Source organism: Pristiophorus japonicus, unplaced genomic scaffold, assembly GCF_044704955.1.
Source record: "Pristiophorus japonicus isolate sPriJap1 unplaced genomic scaffold, sPriJap1.hap1 HAP1_SCAFFOLD_477, whole genome shotgun sequence".
Taxonomy (NCBI): domain Eukaryota; kingdom Metazoa; phylum Chordata; class Chondrichthyes; family Pristiophoridae; genus Pristiophorus; species Pristiophorus japonicus.
Genome location: NW_027254382.1, coordinates 62089 through 85937, shown reverse-complemented (window position 1 = coordinate 85937; position 23849 = coordinate 62089). Strand labels below are relative to the sequence as shown.

General features: G+C 43.4%; 1 pseudogene; it reads left to right on the top strand.

The window, feature by feature from the left end:
- Positions 1-5116: 5116 nt before the first annotated feature.
- The window catches only part of LOC139252682 (Ig heavy chain C region-like), a 33071-nt pseudogene continuing 14338 nt past the window's right edge, over positions 5117-23849 (top strand).

Genomic DNA, 23849 nt, shown 5'->3' with positions numbered 1-23849 from the left:
TTGAGTATAGGAGCAGGGAAGTCTTCCTGCAGCTTTACAGGGCCTTGGTGAGGCCTCTCTTGGAATATTGTGTTCAATTTTGGTCTCCTAATCTGAGGAAGGAAGTTCTTGCTATTGAGGGAGTGCAGCGCAGGTTCACCAGACTGATGCCCGGGATGGCAGGACTGACATCTGAGGAGAGACTGGATCGACTGGGCGTCTATTCGCTGGAGTTTAGAAGAATGAGAGGGGATCTCCTACAAACATAGAAAATTCTGACGGGACTGGACAGGTTAAATGCCGGAAGAATGTGCACGATGTTGGGGGAGTTCAGAACTAGAGGTCAGAGTCTAAGGTTGAGGGGTAAGCCATTTAGGACCGAGATGAGGAGAAACTACTTCATTCAGAGAGTTGCTCTCCTGTGGAATTCTTTTCCGCAGAGAGTTGTTGATGCCAGTTCGTTAGATATATTCAGGTGGGAGTTGAATATGGACCTTATGGCTAAAGGGAGCAAGGGGTATGGAGAGAAGGCAGGAAATGGGTATTGAGGTGAACATAGAAACATAGAAACATAGAAAATAGGTGCAGGAGCAGGCCATTCAGCCCTTCTAGCCTGCACCGCCATTCAATGAGTTCATGGCTGAACATGAAACTTCAGTACCCCCTTCCTGCTTTCTCGCCATAACCCTTGATCCTCCGAGTAGTAAGGACTTCATTTAATTCCCTTTTGAATATATTTAGTGAATTGGCCTCAACTATTTTCTGTGGTAGAGAATTCCACAGGTTCACCACTCTCTGGGTGAAGAAGTTTCTCCTCATCTCGGTCCTAAATGGCTTACCCCTTATACTCAGACTGTGACCCCTGGTTCTGGACTTCCCCAACATTGGGAACATTCTTCCTGCATCTAACCTGTATAAACCCGTCAGAATTTTAAACGTTTCTATGAGGTCCACTCTCATTCTTTTGAACTCCAGTGAATACAAGCCCAGTTGATCCAGTCTTTCTTGATAGGTCAGTCCCGCCATCCCGGGAATCAGTCTGGTGAATCTTCGCTGCACTCCCTCAATAGCACGAATGTCCTTCCTCAAGTTAGGAGACCAAAACTGTACACAATACTCCAGGTGCGGCCTCACCGAGGCCCTGTACAACTGTAGCAACACCTCCCTGCCCCTGTATTCAAATCCCCTCGCTATGAAGGCCAGCATGCCATTTGCTTTCTTAACCGCCTGCTGTACCTGCATGTTAACCTTCAATGACTGATGTACCATGACACCCAGGTCTCGTTGCACCTTCCATTTTCCTAATCTGTCACCATTCAGATAATAGTCTGTCTCTTTGTTTTTACCACCAAAGTGGATAACCTCACATTTATCCACATTATACTTCATCTGCCATGCATTTGCCCACTCACCTAACCTATCCAAGTCAATCTGCAGCCTCATAGCATCCTCCTCGCAGCTCACACTGCCACCCAACTTTGTGTCATCCGCAAATTGGGAGATACTGCATTTAATCCCCTCGTCTAAATCATTAATGTTCAGCCATGATCTTATTGAATGGTGGTGCAGGCTCGAAGCTCCGAATGGCCTACTCCTGCAGCTATTTTCTATGTTTCTATGCTTCGATGTTCCTACTGACCTGCTCTATCAGTTCCTCTCTACCTGGTTTTCAGAGATCACATTGTAGGTGAGCACCTTAATCGTGGAGCAGTTTGCGGACTTCTGCATAGTATACTGACACAGTGCCCCGCCCCCCGCCCCCCACCCCTGCACCAGTTCCAGCACGTGACTCTCCTGCGCTTTCCGATTCTCTCTCCAACAGCTCACACTTTTGTCGTTGGTTATTTTCTACTGACCACGTATATTCTGGCGTCGTGTCTCGACTTCGCTGCTAGCCACCTGTGACGGTATTTTCTGCATCTTCCCTGGGTCCCGATCTCCTTGTTGGTCCGTGCTGTACCTTTGCTGGTCACAACCTACCTGTTGGACCGTGCTGTACCTTCCCTGGGTCCCGATCACCCTGTTGTTCCGTACCTTACTTTCCTCGAGTACCGATATTGCTGTTGGCCTCAGCCTCCGACTTCACTGCTGATTTGTGATGAACCTTCCCTGGATGCCAACTTTATTGCCTGTCTTGGCTTCCCGACCTCGCTTCTGCGCTGTGCCTCACGACCCTGCAGCTGGTCCGTGCTGTTTCTTCCCAGGGTCCCGACCTTACTGCTGGCCTTGGCTTCCCAACCTCGCTCCTGCACTCGGTCTCCGGACCTAGCTGCAGGTCTGTGCTGTACCTTCCCTGGGTTCCGTACTCGCTGCTGACCCCTGCTAAACCGTTCATGGGTCCTCCGATCCTCGCCGGCCATCGATTCCCACCGGTCCTCCGATTCTCCATTCCCGCCGTCACCCAGCAACTGGTGCCACGTATTTTTACCGGGGTTTTACCCGTTTTCTTGCCAATCGCTGCCCGACTTGGATGGATTGGAGACACCCGGTGTTTGCGCCACACACACCTTGACACCCATGCAGCAGAGCCTCGTCTCCAATCATCTTGCATCCCCTTGCCATTGGACCAAGACTTAGTCTGTCAGGTTCGGTGGTAGCTCGTGTGCAAGGGACACACCTCAGTAATATAATTCATGCAGGGGTATCTTCTAACCTTTAAAATGAAGTTCAGGACCTGAAAACTTTAGGACCCTCATGGACAATCCCAACATTAACAGACCAGAACGTCATACTGCTGCCATTGTCCGGGAACTGAGATGCTTCGACATCGACAACAATGCCCTGAGTGATACAAAGTGGGCAGGACAAGGTCAGCTCAAGGGACTAGGTGGTTGATACACATTCTCAAACGGCACACCAGAAGAATAACACAGTCTCAATGGGGCATACGCACCAACCCTGGAAACTACGGACACGGACAAAGAGGAATTCTACTCCAGCCTGGAACAATCCCTGTCCCGACTCCCAATAGGCAACACGCTGATTATTCTTGATGACTTTAACGGCAGAGTTGCAAAGGACACAGACCTCATGAGAGGGGTGATTGCCAGGGAAGGAGTAGGGAAAACTAACTCCAATGGGATCCTCCTCCTGAGGAATTTCTTATAACATGGTCTTGTCATATCCAACACCTTGATTCGTCAGAATGACTACTACAAGGCCACATCGCAACACCCTCGTTCCAGGCACTGGCATCCGATTGAGGGACCACAAGGATGTCCGCATCACTCATGACATGACAGGAGCTGCTGACTGCTGCATTGCCCACCGCCTAATCCGTTCTATTATCTCCATCAATATAGCCTCAAAACAGCAGGGGCAACATAAATCCTGCCGTAAAAAATCAACATTGAAGGTCTCAAAGACCCTGCAAAGAAAGTCCTAATCAGCCAACTGCTCACAGCCTACCGAACGACTTCCAATCAACCAAAGCCGCAGAGTGTCCATAGTGCCTGTTCTGCCCTAAATCCACTAAAATTAGCATCTGCGAATAAACACTTGGCTACAATACCAGAAAATATCAAAACTGGTTCGATGCGAATGACCAAGAGATCCAGGAGCTAATAAACCGCAAACGCAAATCATTTCTGAATTGGAAACAACACCACAACTCGAGTGAAAGCAAGCAGTTCTAGAGACAACTAAAGGCTGATGTACAACAAAAAACTCGTGACATAAGAACAGATGGTGGGTGGAAAACGCGCAGGAGATCCAGCAATTAGCTGACAATCATGACGTGCGTGGATTTTCTTTTAGCACAATCAAGATCACCTACGGGCCAAGCACACTGTCCGATTCTGCAGAGAACCGAGAATGGAGGAGTGCTCTTCATGGACAGAGAGGCAGTCATTAGCCACATGAAGGAGCACTTTCTGGATCTCCTCAACCAAGCCTCTGTCTTTGATGTGAGTGTCCTTGAACCCATCCCACAACATATAACCCGTCACCACATCGGTAAAATCCTGACCCAGCACGAGAGTGAAAAGGCTATCTGACAACTAAAGAACAGCAAGGCCTCAGGAATCCCCGCCGAAGCACTAACATATGGTGGAGTAATACACTTGGCGCGAATTCATGTCCTCATATCCCTTAACTGGAAGGAGGAGAGCATACCAGGGCCTCTCAAAGATGCCGTAATCGTGCCCATCTTCAAGAAAGGTGACAAGTCCGATTGCAGTAATTACAGAAATCCGCAGGGAATATTATCGCACAAGTCATCCTCAATTATCTCCTCCCAATGACTGAAGAGCTCCTCCCACAGTCGAAATGCGGATTCCACAAACTAAGGGGCACAATGGGCATGATATTCACCGTGTGACAATTCCACGAAAAATGGATAGAGCTACTTCAATCTCTGTACATCGCTTACTTTGCTCTCACAAAGGTCTCCGAATCCGTCAACCATGAGGGATTATGGAGTGTCATTGTTGAAAAAAAATATGTAGTGGGAACCTAATTGGTTAATAAGGGGACCTAATTAAATAAAGCTAAAAATTAAAAGCAAGTTTGTAAGAGAAAAAAATACGTGCTACGAACATAGGGAAAATAATAGAACTAGAACGCTCAGGAAGATAGATCAACTTATCACAGTATAAACCAGACAGTTTGGAAAAATACATTCCAAGGCTAGGTTACATGGGGTAGTAAGAGATTACGGGAAACAAAAGATGATTGAAGAATATCTCACCTGATTCAAAGCAGTTAGGCAAAGAGGAGAAGAGCAAAGATTGATGTGACACTTAACTTATCAGATAAAAAGTGCACAAGGACGTAACGAAGCTTGCTTTCAAAGCAATTGCATTAACCAATTAATATTTGTAATCGTAGTAGGTAGGCGAAAATTTTGTGATGCAGCAGGAAAACAACAAATGGAAAGCCTCTACATGGAACTTTATGATTTTGTATGTATTCATAGACAAACTTGTGTCGAGTATCTTTTTTAATACTCCATATCAGTCATTCTCAAAATTGGATCTCCTCTGAAATTTGTCACCAACGGATCTACTACAAACACAATATAAGTGCAGAAGGAGGTTAAGCAAGGCTGTGTCATCACAAGGACGCTCTTCTCAATCTTCCTCGCTGCAATGCTTCACATCATCTTTAAAAATCTCCCCACTGGTGTGTAGTTAATCTAATGGACAAGCAGGAAATTGTTCAACCTGTGACGCCTCCAGTACAGATCCAAGGTAGGTCCAGCCTCTTTCATTGAATTACAGTATTCAGACGTTGCTTGCATTTGTGCACATTCGGAGCCCATACACCAAATCTTCATTGACACTTTCACTGGAGCATACGAGAGTGTGGGCCTTTCATTAAGCATCAGTACGACAAACGTTCTCCAGCAACCCGACCCCGCTGCACAGTACTACTTCTCGATTATCAAGATCCATGTCGGGATCTTTGACAATCGGGACCACCTCCCATAACTTGGAAGCCTACTTTCAGCAAGGACAGACATCGATGACTAAGTCCATCACATTATTCAATGTGCCAGTGGAGCCTTTGGTCGTCTGAGGAAAAGAGTGTGCAAACACCAAGATCTCAATCCCAGCAACAAGCAAATGGAGTAAAGTGCAGTCGTGGTATCCGCCCTCTTCTATGCTTCAGAGACATGAACTATGTACAGTAGGCACCTCAAAGCACTGGAGAAGTAGCACCAATGCTTCCTCCGCGAGATCATGCGAACTTATTGGCAGGATAAGCGCACCAACATCAGGGGTCTCTCTCAGGCCAAATTCTCTTGTATCATGGCATTTAATATGCTCGATCAGTTCCGATAGACGGGCCACATGGTCCACATGTCCGATACTAGAGTTCCGAAACAAGCATTCTTCTCTGAGCTATGTCACAGCAGGCGAGGTCGAGGAGGGCAGAGAAAACGCTTCAACGACACCATCGAAGCCTCCTTGATAAAAATTAGCATCCCCACTGACCCTTGGGAATCCCTGGCCCAAGTGGATCAGAAGAATCCTACAAGGCACCAAGGACTTCAAGTTTCTCCGCCGTGATCATGTAGAAGCCAAGTATAAAGAGCGGAAGGAGTGAACCACAAATCAAGCACCCCACCCACCAGTCCCTCCAAAAACCCTCTGCCCCACCTGTGAGAGAGACTCTAAATCCAGCATTGTTCTCAGCAGTCACCTTAGAACCCATTTTAGTTTGGAAGCAAGTCATCCTCAACTCGGGGGTCTGCCTAAGAGAAGATAATAGGAAGCCCCTAATAACAGAACTACACACCTGTTAATTATAAATCAAGCAATACATCAAAATGAATTAAAATACAATTAAAGTAAACATTTTAAACAAATATTAAACTTTTTGAAAAATAAATGTAAACGTTTTCAAGAAGTTAAGTTAACATAATAACTTTTAAAGGTTTTATTATGTTTAAATGATTAAAATATATTTTAATAATAACTGCAATCTTACACTGGTAAAATAAAACACTCTGCCTCCTTTTAACAGGTGCAAGATTTTCATGGGCATTCGCTAGGCAAATAGCCAAAATCTCCACCATCAAATGTCCATTTCCCAGGGATGCGGCCGATCTGTCAAGCAAAATCTTGACAGATTGCAATTTCTGTGTTTTCATGCATGCACATCACTTCCAGAAAGCTGGAACTTGCGTGGCACTTATGGCCCCATTGGCACCATGTATGCATTAAATGCCACGGATATTCCTGGCCATTATATTTATGTAACTCTATATATGTCTAAACCGTGTTGGAGATATTCCCACTGTTATAATACTCATTATTTCTGCGAACCAATCACCAACTTGCCGTACTGGATACTGGGCAGGGGAATGGAGAGGGATTCACAAATGGGACTTGTTCTGGAATATTCTCTTGTCCCTTTGAAACCAAAGCAGGGCAGTACACTGTAGGATATGGGCAAAATGCAAGATCTGAAATGGAGGACTTGAAAGAACCTGCAACGACCATCAGTCCATCAGCTTCACAGCAGCTGTCCAACGTTGTAGAGTTTGCTGACTATACAATGTACCACTTGCTTAAATTGTGGCGTAAATTTTACAAATTCAATGTTAATTTTTTTGATCAGTATGATAATTGATGCAAATTCAAAATAAATGGTGGTGTTTCAGAATAAATGTAACTTACGTTGATTGTAATGTATTATATACATGTTGAGAAAAAGCTGATGTGGCGACCTGGAGGGTCTGGAGCTGCCTTAAGGCGCTAATAGGAATAAGTAGCATTTCTTAATGTGCTGATATGTTGAGAACCTGTGATTATTCCATCACGTGCAAGTCAGAATGACATTTCAATGGATGCTGTAGCTATGTTAGTAACAAGCTATTGTCATCGTAAGGCATGACGTTTCGTTTGGCCATTTGTAAGCTGAACATGTTAAAACTGCAGGCTTAGCAGTTTAGAACAAAGGACAGAAATTTCAACTTGAGATTTCAGATATGGTGGTTTAGAACCACCGAACGTGAGATGTAAATGTCTTGATACCGAAACATTTGAGATAACGGAAAGCATCTTCCAAAGCCTACGTGCGAGACTCTGATCGCTTTGGAAGAGACATGGGTGTATACATTAACCAGTCAGATGGGCAGAGCCAACGGTTGAACAGCTGCTAGTCACAGACATATATGGATGTTTTTTATCATTGTAAATTGTCAAGCTTACGCTTCCGCACAATCATTTATAAAACCTGATGCAATTGTTTATCGGAGAGAGCCTTTGCTAATATTCTCTCCCCTGCATGCTTGTAATAACGTTTCTCACATCATAGCCTGCCCACGACAAAGGGTAGTTTCTTTCCACATCAACAACTGAGGAGTACTGTGAGGTAGGATGAGGTGGAGCAATTGGAATGATGTAAAACAAAAATCAGAAGCCACTATCAACCAGGATCCAGAGATTGTTTTTCACTCTTGAAGCATGCTGCCAGTGCGTCTGCCGTATAATACCGGAAATTGGGTTTTTGAAGTCCTTTTAATTGGACTCTGGATTTGTGGGACATCAATACACCAGAATTGTAAATTAGGCTATATTATTTTGCTTTCGATGATTACTAGTCGAAATCACCTAGCATTTTATATAGTGACCAAGAAACAAGTGTAGTTATCAGTTTAAATGGAGTTGGAAAGCTGAGGGAGAATTAAGATCAGAGATATGCAGAAATAATTCATCAATGATATAGATACAGGAATTGAGAGTAATATCTCCAAGTTTGCAGATGACACTAAGCTGGGTGGCAGTTTGAGCTGTGAGGAGGATGCTAAGAGGCTGCAGGGTTAATTAGACAGGTTAGTTGAGTGGGCAACTGCATTAAAGATGCAGTATAATGTGGATAAATGTGCGGTTATCCAATTTGGTGGCAAAAACATGAAGGCAGATTATTATCTGAATGTTGGCAGATTAGTTAAAGGGGATGTGCAACGAGACCTGGGTGTCATGGTACATCAGTCATTGAAGGTTGAAATGCAGGTGCAGCAAGCGGTGAAGAAGGCAAATGGCATGTTGGCGTTCCTGGCTAGGGGATTTGAGTATGGGAGCAGGGAGGTCTTGCGGCAGCTCGACAGGGCCTTGGTGAGGCCTCACCTGGAATATTGTGTTCACTTTTGGTCTCCTAATCTGAGGAAGGACGTTCTTGCTATTGAGGGAGTGCAGCGAAGGTTCACCAGACTGATGCCCCGGAACGCAGGACTGACATATGAGGAGAGACTGGATCGAATGGGCGTCTATTCGCTGGAGTCTAGAAGAATGATAGGGGATCTCATAGAAACATATAAAATTCTGACAGGACTGGACAGGTTAGATGCAAGCAGAATGTTCACGATGTTGGGGGAGTCCAGAACCAGGGGTCACAGTCTAATGATAAAGTGTAAGCCATTTAGGACCAAGATGAGGAGGAACTTCTTCACTCAGAGAGTTGTTAACCTGTGGAATTCTTTTCTGCAGAGAGTTGTTGAGGCCAGTTCGTTAGATATATTCAAGCGGGAGTTGATTATGGACCTTACGACTAAAGGGATCAAGGGGTATGGAGAGAAGGCAGGAAAGGGGTACTGAGGTGAATGATCAGGCATGATCTTATTGAATGGTGGTGCATGCTCGAAGGGCCGAATGGCCTATTCCTGCACCTATTTTCTATGTTTCTATGTTCCTACTGACCTGCTCCCTCAGGTCCTCACTAAAATGTTTTCAGAGATCATAGTGTAGGTGAGCACCTTAATCTTGGAGCGGTTTGCAGAATTGTGCATAGAATATTAACAGTGTGCTTCCCCCACCCCCCGCGCCAGCCCCGCACCAGCACCAGCATGCGGCTCTCCTGCGCTTTCCTATTCTCTCTCCAACCGCACACACTTTTGTCGTTGGTTGTTTTCTAGTGACCACGTTTATTCTGGCCTCGTGTTTCGACCTCGGTACTGGCCTCGGATCCGGGCCATGCTGCTAGCCTCCTGTGCCAAACTCCCTGCTGGCATTTTCTGTATCTTCCTTGCGTCCTGACCTCCTTGTTGGACCGTGCTGTACCTTCCTTGGATCCCGACCACCCTGTTGTTCTGTGCTGCTCTGTAATTCCTCGTGTCCTGACCTCGCTGTGGGTCTCAGCCTCCCACCTCACTGTTGGTTCGTGCTGTACCTTCCCTGGGTCCCGAGCTTACTGCCGGCCTTGGTTTACCGACCTCGCTGCTGCGCTCTGCCTCCCGGCCCTGCTGCGGGTCCATGCTGTACCTTCCCTGGGTCCCGAGCTTACTGCTGGCCTTGGCTTCCCGACCTCGCTGCAGCATTTGGACTCCGGATCCTGCTGCTGGTCTGTGTTCTACCTTCCCTGGATTCTGTCCTTGCTGCTGACCCGTTCCAAACCGTTCCTGGGTCCCGACCTCACTGGTTGTCCGTGCTGACTCTTTCCTGGGTCCTCGCGACCCGCCGATTACTGCCAGTCCTCCGATCCTCGCCGGCAATCGTTTCCCACCAGTCTTCCAATTCTGTAGGCCCGCTGTCACCCGGCAACTGGTGCCGCATTTTCTTTACCGGGATTTTACCGGTTTTCTTGCCAATCGCTGCCCGACTTGGACGGACTGGAGACACCGGGTGTTTGCGCCACATACATCTTCACCGACTGCCAGTGCGTCCGCCTGTATAATGCCAGAAATGGGGTTTTTGAGGTCCTTTTAATTAGACTCTTGAAGTGTGGGACATGAATGCACCAGAATTGTAAATTAGAATATATTTTACTGCCTGATACAAGCATTATTGTTGCTTTAGATGATTACAAGTGGAACTCACCTGGCATTTTATATAGGGCGCAAAAAACAAGTGTAGTGCTCAGTATAAATGGGGTTGGAAAGCTGAGGGAGAATTAGACCAGAAATAATTGCAGAAATAAGTCTTCTCCATTTTAAAGTTATACATGCTGCATTCGTTTCATTATATTATGTTTTGGTTTCATGTTATTACCTTTAGGTAAATAACAAGAGTTAGTGTATTTTGGGAAGGAGAGAAGTAGATTTGTATCGAAAATCGGGCATTGCTTGCTGTCGAGGCGGGGAAGGCTAGAGATGCAAAACTGAGGCACTACAGCGCCACCGCTATCGGGAGAGTGTAATCAAAGCGTGGCACGTTTGCATAAGCAGTTTCCATTATAAATGTAGAGATAGGAACATAAAATGCGAGAAGTTCGCACAAAGATCGCAAAGATATAAGATTTCTATGATATTATAGATAGATATATGGGTCCTGAATTTGAGGTCTGAGGCATACACCCGGAGTACGCCACCGACACGAAAATAAATTGGTGTCTCTGGAGCTTTGGAGTCTTCAGGTCTTGGGACTCAATGCATATATCTGCATAAAGGCCAATGGATCCCAGGGAAGCAGGCGGTTCGGAAGCATTCCTGGGATCACGTGGCTGGGCCAGCCCAACCAATTAAATAGAGGGATTCACCATTACCTTATGGGGCTTCCAATTACAAAATAAATTCCCATAAGCTTGTGAGAAATCTCTCAATAAAACACAATTCCAATAAAAATAACGAATCCCCTGTTCCAAATGAATGAAAAGTCCCTTTTATTAAGCATTTAAAATGTTTCAGGGGCATTCGGTGGGGCGCAGTTGGGCCCTGCACAAGGAAGAGTGTTTTCGGGGTGATCGCAGATGATCAATCAAGATGAATCTTGACAGATCGGAACTTCCGGGTTTTACGTGCATGCGCAGCGCATATGGAAAGTCAGAAGTTGCGGACCCATTCTGAGGACTTACGACGGCGCACGCTGTGCAGACACCATCATCAGCCCGGCTAAATCCGGGCAATTATGAATATTCATCATTTTATTCCAATCGTAAATGGACAGACAGACATATCGATAGATAGACAGTTAGATAGACAGATCGACAGATATATAGATGGATAGATAGATAGATAGATAGATAGATAGATAGATAGATAGATAGATAGATAGATAGATAGATAGATAGATAGATAGATAGATAGATAGATAGATAGATGGATAGATAGGTGGAAAGATATATCGACATATATACAAACATATAGTGAATGTTGTTGATATAAATTATGACATATAGAGCAATATATAGGTAGACATGCAGACAGACAGACAGTCAGATACAGAGAACGGTACAGTGATGCAGAGAGATCGATAATACTTTTCACAAATCATTTTAATATTTTAAGAGACTAATGAGTAGCCTTGAGTACAGATGGATAGATTACCATGGTGAATGAGTGTTTGTTTGCTGTTCGTGTTAAGAAAATGGAAAAGGCTCTTTGTAAACATGAGGGTATGGAAATCTCAACGTGCAGTGGCATCTGATCTACAGCAATGTGGCATTGGGTACCAGAGTCTGTAATACTATAATTGAGAAAGGGAGACATGACATGAGCTGGAGATCTCCCTCTGTACTGACTTCTGATCTACAGCAGTTTAGGACTGGTCCCGGGACCGTTATATTATAATGCTGAAGGGGTGGAGGGGTGGGGGTGGGGGGGGTTGCCTTGTGTAGTGAAACCTGATAAAAAGTAGTGAGCGATTTGACTAAAATATGTAGACAAATCATGGTGGTGGGAGGGGGTGCGGCAGAGAATTGAATATCAGTGAGTACAGACACTTGAACTACTGAAGGTTGGGACGGGGTGTCAGAGTCTGTAATAATATAATGTCAGGAGATGGAAATCTTAATGAATACTGAACTACTACGGGGCAGTTCAATTCGTACTAATCTTGCCCCATAGCCATTTACATCTTTATTTTTGAAGAATATATCAAGGTAATTATGAAGGTTACTAATAAAATCTGCTTCCACCTCCCTCTCAGACAGTGCATACCCTGTCACAATATCGCGCTGCACAAAAATGCCTCCTAATTTGCCATCTCTTTTAATACCGATTAACTTAAATCGATATTGCCTGGTTACGATCCTTCCTCCAGTGGAAACTGTTCAGTTTAATTTACTCTATCGATATCTTGTCTAATATTGAAGACCACTATCAAATCTCCACGTAATCCTCTCTGCTCAAGGCGTCAGCGTTTGCTCAGCAGTCGCACCCGCACCTCTGACATCAGAAGGTTGTGGGTTCAAGTACCGCTACAACGATTTAAGCACATAATGTAGTCTGGCACGCCAGTGCATTGCTGAGGGAGTGCTGCACTGTCGAACGTGCCGTCTTTCTAATGAGATGTTGGTCTGAGGTTTTCCCTGCTCTCTGATGTGAATACAAAAGAACCCATGGCAGGGGAATTTTCCTGGTGCTCCGGCTAATATTTATCCCTCACCCACCATCATTAAAGTACATTATATGCTCATTTATCTCATTGCTGTTTGTGGGGTCTTGCAATGCATCGATTGGCTGCTGCGTGCCCTACAATGAACAGTGGCTTAACTTCAAAAGTACTTCATTGATTCTAAAGCGTTTTGAGACGTCCTGAGCTCATCAAGCACGCTAAATTAATTCGTTATTTATTTCCTTTCCACACGCAAACAAGAAAAAATCTCCTTCCCTTCACCCTTCCCCCACTCCATCAGGGCCTACCCATTGGTTTGAGTAGAAACCTCTTTCCACACACTGCCAAGAGCCAGGGCTACTCTTCGCGGTCTCACGCTGTTAACTGGTGTTCCATAAGTATCTATCCCTGGCCCCCAGATATTTCTCATCTAAACGGCGCCCGTCGGGGCCGTCATCCAAAAACACAATATCACGTTCCACATATATGCTAACGACACCCAGCTCGACCTCACCACTACCTCTCTCCACCCCACCAGTTTCTCTAATTTGTCAGGCTGCTTTTGTGACATACGGTATTGGATGAGCAGAAATGTTCTCCAACAAAATATTGGGAGTACTGATGCCATCGTCTTTGCTCTCGCCACAAACTCCGTTCCATAGCCACCCACTCCATTCCTTTCGCTGGCGTCTGACTGAAGCTGAACCAGTCTATCTGCAATCTTGGGATCGTATTTGACTCCGAGATGAGCTTCCAACCACCTTTGCGCTCCATCACCAAGATTGCCTATTTTAACCTCAGTAACCTCGCTATACACCACTCCTACCTCAGCTCATCTGCTGCGGAAACGCTCATCCATGCCTTTCTTATCTCCAGACTTCATTATTTCAACGTTCAGATGGATGTGCTCCCATCTTACACCCTCTATAAACTTTACCATATCAAAAGCTCGGCTGCCCGTGCCCTAACTCACACCGACCCGCTCCTCCATCACTGACCTTCATTCGCTCTCGTTCCGGAAAAATCTCCATTTAAAACTCTCATTGTTTTTTTAATTCATCCCTTTCTCGCTAAGCTCTGTAACCTTCTCCAATACAACAACCCACCGACATCTGTGCACATCTCTAAATCCCGGCCTTTTGCGCATTCTCTTTGTTAATCACTCAACATTGGTGGCCGTACATATAGCTGCGTAGTTCCTCAGCAAAATAATTCCTCCTTAAACTTCTCCACCTCTCGACCTCGCTCTCAGTCTTTAAGACGCTGCTTAAGACCTACATCTTTGACCAAGCTTTTTCTCATCCATCCTAATTTCTTCTTATGAGGCTCGGTGTCAGATTCTGTTTAATAACTCTCCTGTGTAGCACCTTGGGACGTTTTTCTTGGTTAATGGCGCTACATTGACATAAGTTCTTGTTGGTGTTGACAGACGAGGAACGCATTGCTATAACCTTGAATTAGTAGATTGTGGTGTTTTTAAAAAATTAAATGGTTCGGCTCTTTAACATATACATTCAGAGTTTATTGACTGCCAATTTTAGAATTACAACATTCACAGATTCAAACAACATTTCGCAGCAAACAGCAGGTAAAGAAACAGACAATGAGAATTAGTATCTATGTTGAGAACCTGATCGCATTTCTCCTTGATGAAGCAACTAATTAATAAATTGTTTACTTTGACCAAATGCAAGTGTCCACATATAGAATCTGGGATATGAACCAAAATTTTATAGCGGCACAAACTGAAGCCATTCATTCAGATCGGAATTACTGATTGCAATTTTGCCCCTTGTGTGATCCTGTCCCCTCTCTCTCCAGAGCCGTATATAAATATCAATCTAATCCCACAGCCGCGCTCATTCCTCATCGTGCTGTATAAACCGAAACTAATCATACAGCCACTCTCTCTCGGAAGCCCGATACCAATTGCAAACTAACACCAATGCGCCTCTTTCCCCAGATTCATGTAGGAATTCTAATCTAATCCCACAGCCTCGCTCATTGCCTATACCCCAGTTACAATCCCAAACTAAGTATGCTTTCTTCTATTTCCCTATATTCGTCGAACTATTCCACTGCATACTCTCCACAAAGCTCTGTATTACTGAAAAACAAATTGCTCTTTCCCCTCTTTCCCCATATTTCTGCATCAATTCAAAACGAATCCCACTGTCCAGCTCACTCCTCATTGCCCTGTACAAATCCCATGCTAATCCGACAGCCCTCTCTCTCCCCACAGCCCTCAATCTCACCCAAACTGCTCCTGCTGCCCCACTGTCTCCCCATAACCCTGTATCAATCCCAAACTAATCGCATGGCCCCGCTCTCTCCCCACAGCCCTGTATCAATCCCACACTAATCACACTGCCACACCCACGCAACATAGCCCTTTATCAATGCCACAAAAATCAAACTGCCCACCCAAGCACCATAGCCTTTATCCATCCGAAACTAACCTCAGTGTGCCACTCTCTCCCTCTGGTCGTATATGAATCCCAAACTAATGCCACTGCCATGCTCTCTCCTGGCTCTCTTCACGTAGCCTTCTATCAACGCCAAACAATTCCCACTGATCCATCATGAAGGAAGGGAAAAAGCACATGGACCTGCTCCATGCAGTCGCTATTTTCCAATTGAGGAACATGGGTGGAGACTCGGTAAAATCAAGTCCCCACATCAATTCTAACCATATACCAATCCGAAATACTTATGCCTTCCTATTGCCTCCCCGCCCTGTCTACACACAGCATGTCTTAAATTTTATCGTCTTCCATCAGTGAATTATTTGGTCCCATAACTAGATCTACCGTATGCAAACTGCATGTGAAGCACCACTGCTGGCTTGGAGTCGCCGGAAACGTTACAGTAGGTCACCAGCAATGAGGTCCAGTAGTCCGAGGTTCGCTCGTGACTTCCGATATTCAGCAGCAGATTGCTCGTGGCGTTGCCCAGGTCAAATTGATGCATGCAATTTGTTTTCATATACTCAAAATGGCAACACATTTGGGATCGAGACAGTAGAAACGAAGTGGCCTCGTAGTGAGTCTCAGCAACTACAACTACATTTAATAATGCACAATTGAATGAAAAATGTTGATGTAGCAATTTGCAATGGGAGATGGTGAGAGAAAAGCATGATCGAGAGATAGATAGATAGACAGATCGATAGATCGATCGATAGATAGATAAATAGATAGATAGATAGATAGATAGATAGATAGATAGATAGATAGATAGATAGATAGATAGATAGATAGATAGATAGATAGATAGATAGATAGATAGATAGACAGATCGATAGATCGATAGATAGATAGATAGATAGACATACAGACAGATAGATAGACAGATAGACAGACAGTTAGACAGACAGATAGATTGAGAGATAGATCGATAGATAGATCCCTACCGCAGAGAGTTCTTAATGCCAGTTCATTGAAATTATTCAAGAGAGAGTTAGATATAGCCCTTGTGGCTAAAGGGATCAAGGGGTATGGAGAGAAAGCAGGAAACGGGTTCTGATGTGAATGATTATCCATGATTATATTGAATTGTGGTGCAGGATGTAAGGGCCGAATGGCCTACTTCTGCACCTATTTTCTGTGTTTCTATGTTTCTATCTCCCATTTCCTCCCGCCACCCCAATTGGATGTGATTTCTGGGGTAAAATTCGATAGAGATAGACGGGGTACAGTTGACCCCCACCTATTGGGGAACTGGGTAGGCCAATGGTCCTGAGCTATGTTATTACAGTGGGACAAATATTCATATTAGATCCGGTGTCAGTCAACACAGAGATTTTCAGCAGTGACTTCCTCTCACTACATTTGTATATGACTGGTCCCCACTGCCACGGTGCAGTAGATCAGCTGTCAGTACACAATAAGATTTCCATACCCTGATGATAAAGCTCAGCATTTTCTACATTCTTAATCCGAACTACAAAAAGAGATAGGGTTTTATTCAAAATAATTCAGATATCCGTCCATTCACATTCTTGTTCTAATCTTTCAGATTGAACTTTTATCAATCAACCAAATTGTTCAATGCATCAATATCTTTCTATCTATCAGTCTGCCCTATAATCTACATAGAGCTCTATTTGTCTTAATTTCATAACTTATATCAACAACTCTCTCTATATGTTTGTATATATGTCGGTCGATCTATCTATCTATCTATCTATCTATCTATCTATCTATCTATCTATCTATCTATCTATCTATCTATCTATCTATCTATCTATCTATCTATCTATCTATCTATCTATCTATCTATCTATCTATCTATCTATCTATCTATCTATCTATCTATTTATCTATCTATCTATCTATTTGTCTATCAATATATCTATCTATCTATCTATCTATCTATCTATCTATCTATCTATCTATCTATCTATCTATCTATCTATCTATCTATCTATCTATCTATCTATCTATCTACCGATCTATCTATCGATCTATCTGTCTATTTATCTATCTATCTATCTATCTATGAACAAATATTTTGTCTCGGCCTTCACGGTACACGACACTAAAAACATCCCAATAATAGACAACAAAGTGGAAATGGGGAGGAGGAAACTTAAAACATTTCACTTAAGAAAAAGTATTTGTTAGCATAATGGGACTAAATTTTCACAAGTCGCCTGGAACTGATGGTCCGCATCCTCGCGTCTTAAAAGAATTGGCTGCAGAGATATTGGATGCATTGTTTGCATTCTACCAAAATTCCCTGGATTCTGGAGATATCGCAATGGATTGGAAAATCGCAAATATAATGGTGCTATTTAAAAAATGAAGACGACAGAAAAAAGGACATTATACACTGGTTAGCCTAGCATTTGTCGTGGGGAAAATGCTCGAATCCTTTTGTAAGGAAGTAGTAGCATTGCATTTGCAAAAGCATAATACATTCAAGCAGAGTCAGCATGATTTTTTTTAAAGTAAATCATGTTTGACAAATATTCTGGAATTATTTTAGAATGTAACTATCACGGTGGATAAGAGGGAATGAGTGGATGTTGTGTATTTTGATCTCCAGAAGGCATTCGATCAGGTGCCACATAAAGGTTACTGCACACGATACAAGCTCAGGGGGTCGGTGATAATATATTGGCATGGACAGAGGATTGGCTAACGAACAGAAAATAGAGAGTCGGGATAAACGGGTCATTTTACTTTGGGAAAACCGCAATTCATGGGATGCTACAGTGATCAGTGCTATGGCCTCAACTATTTACAATGAAGATTAACGATTTGGATGAAGGAACCATGTGTAATGTCGCCACGTTTGCTGTTTATACAAACATGGGCGGGAAAGCATGTTGTGAGGAGTACACAACGAATATAAAACGGGATATAGACAGGCTAAGTGAGTGGGAAAAGATTTTGCAGATGGTGCATAATGTGGGAAAAAGTGAGGTTGTCCACTTTGGCATGAACCATAAAAAACAATTTAATATTTTAATAGAGAAGGACTACAAAATTCAGCAGTACAGAGGGACCTATTTCTCTATCCCTCTGTGAACAAACATTTGGTTTCGATCTTCACGGTACAAGACACTAAACACATCCCAATAATAGACAATAAAGTGACTATAGGGAGGAGGAAACGTAAAACAATCACTTTCACGAAAGAAAATGTATTGGGTAAAATAATGGAACTAAAGTTGGACAAGTCGCCTGGAACTCATGATCCGCATCCTCAGGTCTTAAAAGAAGTGGCTGCAGAGATATTGGATGCATTGTTTGCAATTTACCAACATTCCCTGGATTCTGGAGAGATCCCAACGGATAGAAAAATCGCAAATATAACGGTCCTATTTTCAAAAAGTAAGATGACAGAAAGCAGGAAATTAGACACTAGTTAGCCTAACATCTATCGTTGGGAAAATGCCACAGTCCTTTAGTAAGGAAGTAGGAGCATTGCATTTGGAAAAGCGTAATTCATTCAAGCAGAGTCAGCATGATTTTTTTGAGAAGTAAATCATGTTTGGCAAATATACTTGAGTTCTTTGAGGATGTAACTATCAGGGGAGACGAGTGGCTGTGCTGTATTTGGATTTCCAGAAGGCATTCGATCAGTTGCCACATAAAAGGTTACTGCACAGGAGACAAGCTCAGGGGGTCGGTGGTACTATATTTGCATGGATAGAGGATTGGCTAACTAACAGAAAACAGAGAGTCGGGATAAACAGTTCATTTTACGGTGGGCAACGGTAACTAATGGGGTGCCACAGTGATCGGTGCTATGGCCTCAACTATTTGCAATCTATAATAATGACATGAATGAATGAATGCAGTGTAATGTGGCCAAGTTTGTTGATTAAGCAAAGGTGGGTGGGAAAGCATGTGGTGAGGAGGACACACAGAATCTGCAAAGGGATATAGACAGTGTAATTGAGTGGGAAAATATTGGGCAGATGGGGCATTATATGGGAAAGTGTGGCAGGAACAACAACAAAAAAATTAATATTTTAATAGAGATGGATTTAAAAATGCCGCAGTACAGCGGGACCTGAAGTCTTGAGCATGAAACACAAACGTTAGTATGAATGTAAGGCAAGTAATCAGGAAGGCAAATTGAATGTTGGCCTTTATTGCAATGGGGATGGAATATAAACGTAGGAAAGTCCTGCTACAACTGTACAGGATATTGGTGTGACCACACCAACAACACTTCGTTCAGTTTTGGTCTCCTTATTTAACGAGGGATATACTGGCATTGGATGGAGTTCAGAAAAGATTCACTAGTTTGAATCCTGAGATAAATGTGGTGACTTATGAAAAAAGGTGGAGCAGGTTGGATCTATACAAATTGAGGATTAGAAGAATGAGATGTGAACACGTTGAAACATATAAGTTGCTGAGGGTGTTCGACAAGTTAGATGCAGAGAGCATGCTTAACTATCTATCTACCTCTCCGTTTTCCTCTGCCACCCCAATTGGATGCGAATTCTGATGTGAACCTCAATAGTATACAAGCATTGGTGGGATGAGTGTTCGATTCACCCCTGGAACTTGAGGTGAAATGCAAACGCGGACAAGGGGATGAAGTTCTGCTCTATCTATTGGTGGATAGCATGTGTCAGTAGCTCAGTGACTTCCGTTTGGAGACGGGATCAAATTCATACACAGATAGACGGGATATAGTTGTCCTCCCTCTATTGGGGGACTGGTTAGGGCAATGTTCCTGGACTTTGTTATTACAGATAAACACGTGTTCATATTAGATCCAGTGTCAGTTGACACAGATATTTTCATCTGTGACTTCCTCACACTACATTTGTACATGACGAATCCCCATAACCACAGTGCAGTAAATCATGTGTCAGTACATACTGAGATTTATATCTCCTGACTTCCTCCCACAGTATTAGTGTATGATTAGATCTCATTGACATTGTGCAGTAGATCAGGTGTCAGCACACAATAAGATTTCCATACCCTGATGATGACACTAAGCATTTTACACATTCTTAATCAGAACTTCAAACAGAGATAGGGTTTTATTCAAAATAATTCACAATTCATCTGTTCACATTCTTATTCTACTCCTTGGGATTCAACATGACATTTGTCAATCTACCAAATTATTTATTGCATCAATACCTTTCGATCTATCAGTCTGTCCAATAATCTACATATTGCACTCTCTGTCCTAATTTATATCAACAACCCTCTCTATAATGTTGTACATATATCGATATATCTTTCCATCTATCTATCTATCTTTCTATCTCTATCTCTTTCTCTCTCTCTCTCTCTCTCTCTCTCTCTCTCTCTCTCTCTCTCTCTCTCTCTCTCTCTCTCTCTCTCTCTCTCTCTCTCTCTATCTATCTATCTATCTATCTATATATCTAAATATCCTAACATGTATCTATCTATCTATCTATCTATCTATATATCTAACTATCCTAACATGTATCTATCTATCTATCTATCTATCTATCTATCTATCTATCTATCTATCTATCTATCTATCTATCTATCTATCTATCTATCTATCTATCTATCTCTCTCTCGCTCTCTCTATCTCTCACACACAATCCCTCGCTCTTTTTCTCCATCTATCCATCTATCTACCTTTATATGTACATATCTACCTATCCATCTATCTATCTCTCTATCTATATATGAACGAATATTTGTTATCGGTCTTCACGGTACACGATACTAAAAACATCCCAATATAGAAACATAGAAACTAGGTGCAGGAGTAGGCCATTCGGCCCTTCTAGCCTGCACCGCCGTTCAATGAGTTCATGACTGAACATGCAACTTCAGTACTCCATTCCTGCCTTCTCGCCATACCCCTTGATCCCCCTAGTAGTAAGGACTTCATCAAACTCCTTTTTTAATATATTTAGTGAATTGGCCTCAACAACTTTCTGTGGTAGAGAATTCCACAGGTTCACCACTCACTGGGTGAGGAAGTTTCTCCTCATTTCGGTCCTAAATTGCTTACTCCTTATCCTCAGACTGTGTCCCCTGGTTCTGGACTTCCCAACATTGGGAACATTCTCCGTGGATCTAACCTTTCTAAACCCATCAAAATTTTAAACGTTTCTATGAGGTCCCCTCTCATTTTTCTGAACTCCAGTGAATACAAGCCCAGTTGATCCAGTCTTTCTTGATAGGTCAGTCCCGCCATCCCGGGAATCGCCGCACTCCCTCAATAGCAAGAATGTCCTTCCGCAGGTTAGGAGATCAAAACTGTACACAATACTCCAGGTGTGGCCTCACCAAGGCCCTGTACAATTGTAGCAACACCTCCCTGCCCCTGTACTCAAATCCCCTCGCTATGAAGACCAACATGCCTTTTGCTTTCTTAACCGCCTGCTGTACCTGCATGACAACCTTCAATGACTGATGTACCATGACACCCAGGTCTCGTTGCACCTCCCATTTTCCTAATCTGTCACCATTCAGATAATAGTCTGTCTCTCTGTTTTTACCACCAAAGTGGATAACCTCACATTTATCCACATTATACCTCATCTGCATGCATTTGCCCACTCACATAACCTATCAAAGTCGCTCTGCAGCCTCCTGGCATCCTCCTCGCAGCTCACACTGCCACCCAACTTAGTGTCATACATATATTTGGAGATACTACATTTAATCCCATCGTCTAAATCATTAAGGTACAATGTAAACAGCTGGGGCCCCAGCACAGAACATTGCGGTACCCCACTAGTCAATGCCTGCCATTCTGAAAAGTACCCATTTACTCCTACACTTTGCCTCCTGTCTCACAACCAGTTCTCAATCCATGTCAGCGCACTACCCCTATCCCATGTGCTTTAACTTTGCACATTAACCTCTTGTGTGGGACCTTGTCGAAAGCCTTCTGAAAGTCCAAATATACCACATCAACTGGTTCTCCCTTGTCCACTCTACTGGAAACATCCTCAAAAAATTCCAGAAGATTTGTCAAGCATGATTTCCCTTTCACAAATCCATGCTGACTTGGACCTATCATGTCACATCTTTCCAAATGCACTGCTATGACATCCTTAATAATTGATTCCATCATTTTACCCACTACCGGTGTCAGGCTGACCGGTCTATAATTCCCTGTTGTCTCTCTCCGTCCTTTTTTAAAAAATGGGGTTACATTGGCTACCCTCCACTCTATAGGAACTGATCCAGAGTCAATGGAATGTTGGAAAATGACTGTCAATGCATCCACTATTTCCAAGGCAACCTTCTTAAGTACTGTGGGATGCAGTGCATCAGGCCCTGGTGATTTATCGGCCTTCAATTCCATCAATTTCCCCAACACAATTTCCCGACTAATAAGAATTAACTCAGTTCCTCCTCCTTACTAGACCCTCTGACCCCTTTTATATCCGGAAGGTTGTTTGTGTCCTCCTTAGTGAATACCGAACCAAAGTACTTGTTCAACTGGTCCGCCATTTCTTTGTTCTCCGTTATGATTCCCCTGATTCTGGCTGCAGGGGACCCACCTTTGTCTTTACTAACCTTTTTCCCTTACATACCTATAGAAACTTTTGCAATCCATCTTAATGTTCTCTGCAAGCTTCTTCTCGTAATCCATTATCCTTGCCCTCATCAAACCCTTTGTCCTCCTCTGCTAAGTTCTAAATTTCTCCCAGTCCCCGGGTTCGCTGCTATTTCTGGCCAATTTGTATGCCACTTCCTTGGCTTTAATACTATCCCTGATTTCCCTTGATAGCCACGGTTGAGCCACCTTCCCTTTTTCATTTTTACGCCAGACAGCAATGTACAATTGTTGTAGTTCATCCATGCGGTCTCTAAATGTCTGCCATTGCCCATCCACAGTCAACCCCTTCAGTCTCATTCGCCAATCTATCTTTGCCAATTCACGCCTCATATCTTCAAAGTTAGCCTTCTTTAAGTTCTGGACCATGGTCTCTGAATTAACTGTTTCATTCTGCATCCTAATGCAGAATTCCACCATATTATGGTCACTCTTCCCCAAGGGGTCTCGCAAAACGAGATTGCTAATTAATCCTCTCTCATTACACAACACCCAGTCTAAGATGGACTCCCCCCTAGTTGGTTCCTCGACATATTGGTCTAGAAAACCATCCCTTATGCACCCCAGGAAATCCTCCTTCACCGTATTGCTTCACGTTTGGTTCGCCCAATCTATGTGCATATTAAAGTCACCCATTATAACTGCTGCACCTTTATTGCTTGCACCGCTAATTTCCTGTTTGATGCCCTCCCCGACATCACTACTACTGTTGTGAGGTCTGTACACAACTCCGACGAACGTTTTTTGCCCTTTGGTGTTCTGCAGCTCTACCCATATAGATTCCACATCATCCAAGCTAATGTCCTTCCTAACTATTGCATTAATCTCCTCCTTAACCAGCAATGCTACCCCACCTCCATTTCCTTTTATTCTATCCTTCTTGAAAGTTGAATACCCCTGGATGTTGAGTTCCCAGCTCTGATCATCCTGGAGCCACGACTCTGTAATCCAAATCACATCATATTTGTTAAGAACTATTTGCACAGTTAATTCATCCAACTTATTACGGATACTCCTTGCATTAAGACACAAAGCCTTCAGGCTTGTTTTTTTAACATCCTTTGTCCTTTTAGAATTTTGCTGTACAGTGGCCCTTTTTGTTCTTTGCCTTGGGTTTCT